The sequence below is a fragment of the Chrysochloris asiatica genome, unplaced genomic scaffold (genome assembly GCF_000296735.1).
Source record: "Chrysochloris asiatica unplaced genomic scaffold, ChrAsi1.0 scaffold00023, whole genome shotgun sequence".
Lineage (NCBI taxonomy): Eukaryota > Metazoa > Chordata > Mammalia > Afrosoricida > Chrysochloridae > Chrysochloris > Chrysochloris asiatica.
This window is the reverse complement of record NW_006408541.1, coordinates 5,538,908-5,541,912: the sequence shown is the minus strand read 5'-3', so window position 1 is coordinate 5,541,912 and position 3,005 is coordinate 5,538,908. Positions and strand designations below refer to the sequence as shown.

Here is a 3,005-nt window from a genome sequence, read left to right as displayed (position 1 = left end):
AAACACTCGGCAGTAATAAGAGGTGCATTTCTCTGGCCAGACAAACATCTGAGAACTTCTCAAATTGAGAATGTTTAACTGATACACTGAGAATTGGGAAGTACGGGAGCTTTTCCATGAGACTAAAGATAGCAATAGAAATAGTTCTCCTCCAGGGAAGTCAGGACCAGATGTCAGTGCAGCTTAAAAGTGGCTCTTTTCTGATGATAGAACTTTATCAATACCTTGTTACATCACCACACATGGCAGCCCCATACAACCTGAGTTTCATCATCACTGCGGTTGAGTTTTTTCATTTGGTACTGACATATTCTCTTACCAGTGTGTAAAAGGCATCTTCAATGCCCTGTCTGGTCTTCACTGAGGTTTCAGTGAATGGAATCCCAGAACTCTTGCCCAGTTCATACATGTTTTGTGTCAACTGTCCTTGTTGGTAATCACATTTGTTTCCTACCAGCACTTTAGGTACATCATCTGAGTCTTTTACTCATTTAATGTGTTCCCTGTAAAGGTTAATATCTGCAAATGATTTGCTATTATTGATGGTAAACACACAGAGGAAGACTTCACTTGTCCTCATGTATTGGTCTCTCATGACACTGTATTCCTCTTGTCCAGCTGTATCCAGCATGTCCAACAGACAGGTTTCACCATCTATCACCACCTGTTTTTGATATGACTCCTCTATGGTGGTATCATATTCATCTATGAAGTGGTTCTGAATTAGCTGGATTGTCAGTGCACTTTTCCCAATACCACCTGCTCCAACCACCACCAGTTCGTATTCAGTCATTTCACACCAGCAAGGACCTCAAGCTCTGCTGTCTCCAAGTCGGCCGGATTCAGGACCACAAGCGGGAAAAATGCTGGAGACCCCGGAACCGCCATGAACAGCCCCCATCAGGGAGCAGCACTTCCCTGGGCAGCTTGTTTTATCAGCGGCATTATGCGTGTGTGATCACAAAGTTAACAACAAGGATCGTGAGCATGGTGTCCACCGTATCAGGGGGTGAAATTGGGAGAATGACCTCCATTCAATCTCAGACGTTCCCCTCAACTAAAAAAGCAGAAGCCCTGGTAGTGCCGTAGTTAAATGCTCAGCTGCTAACCAGAAAGTCAGCAGTTCAAACCTGCCAGCCTACAGACCAGGCAAAGCCTGGACATTCATGAGTCAGTAGCCCTGTTTCCATAAAGATTACAGCCTTGTCCACTATGATACAGTTTTATTCTGCCCTCCAGGGTCACTGGAGTCCTGGTATGGCACTCTAAGCTAAGCATTGGACCACAATGTCAGTTTGAACAGCAAGGTCAGAGGTTCAAAACCACCAGTCACTTTTTGGAAACCCTATACAGGGTCACTATGGGTCAGAACCAACTTGACTTAACAACATAGGGTTGCAAATCAACCAAACAGCAACAGGTTTGGGTTTGGTCAACTACGAAAGCACCAACTGTATTTTAATTATCATTGTCAAGCACACACGCAAATATTAAGTAGTCATGGTAGAGACACCTTCCATGTGTCTTCACTTCAATGCAAAGAGTTAGTAGCTGTGAATTGTTTTTAATATGTACATTGAAATATTATCCACGATATGGTCTCATGCATTTGAATGAATGTCGTCCTTTCCAATGAGAACAAAGTCTAATGTTAAAAGAGTCGTCATTACTCAATGGGCATATAAAATAAAGTATCCATCCCTGTGCTTTAGTCGTCCAAGGAAATCAAAGACAAGGATTCTCTTCAGTTCGCACAAGGACAATGGTGGTGGAATGATTTCAAAAGGATACTTGAGAACAGTTGCATTACTCAAAGAATGTAGTCAGTGTTACTGAATCACACATACAGAAATTGCTAAGTGGTGTGTTTGTTATGTTTATTGGAATCACATTATATTTTTTAAACAGTTTAGACAAGGAGCCTTCTCTGTAATTGTGGCCAAATATAAGAGCCATGATTTCCATATAAAACTCAAGCTCATTGACTTCGGTGGATAGCAACTCATAACCACCCCCATTGGACTGAGTAGAACTCATAGCCATGCCATAGGACCGAGTAGAAGTGCCCTATAGATTTTCCAAGGCAGTAATCTTTATGGAAGAAGACTGCCACAGTTTCTCCCGCAAAGTTGCTGGTAGGTTTGAACTACTGACTTTTCAGTTAACAGTCTAGTACTTTACCACTGTATCAAAAGAAGTCCTTAGATTTGTATATCTATCCTTCCAGTTTTTAATAGGTTTACAGAAAATAATCCTATATTTGGAAACCTCTTAGTGCACTGTGACCAGGGGATTAGGATGCTGTGAGTGAGTCCTGGGAGGGTAGAATCATTTCCACCCAAAGCACATGGGACAAGAGTCAGGGCAGGGAGGCTCCCCAGAGGACCAACCAACCCATTTCCACAGAGTCTGATGGTAAAGGGATACTGAATAGCACAAAGAGATTTCCACTATCACAAAACTTCTGAAAGTGGTCTTTGATTCAAACTTAACAGTGGTGATTTCAGTTCTCTGTTCTCCCCAACGAGCTTTAATGTAACTGGTCTGCTTCATAAAAGATTATCTGAAACAGCCTTCCAGAAATAGCCCCCTTGCATATGAGGAAGGTGCTACTAAGAGTATTTTGGGGGGGTTATATACCATACTTCCCATTTTTTAGGAATCCATGTAAACAATTTTTCTATCTGCTCTTAACATCAAAGACAGTTATTACTCTTCTGAAAAATATTCTCACTGTTATCGTCTTGATTCTGTGAACTGTGTAACTGGTCATGTCTTCTTAAGGTTCCTTGATTCTGTTTTTAAGATTATACAAAGGTTCTATGCTTTGTAAGTGAATGTTTTCTGGGGAGGCTATTGTCATTTTTATATTTTACTTTTTTCTTCACTATTTACTTATAATTTGGACTAGTTCAAATGCATTTGAAATATTGTTATAAGGCACTGGAGCAAACAGGAATATAAATATATCGGGAGAGAGAAACTAAACAGCATGCAGGAGACAG

At 41.0% G+C, this 3,005-nt stretch overlaps 1 pseudogene; it reads right to left on the bottom strand.

Moving 5' to 3' along the window:
- Positions 1 to 228: 228 nt before the first annotated feature.
- LOC102838903 lies at positions 229 to 793 on the bottom strand (annotated as a pseudogene).
- Positions 794 to 3,005: the final 2,212 nt, after the last annotated feature.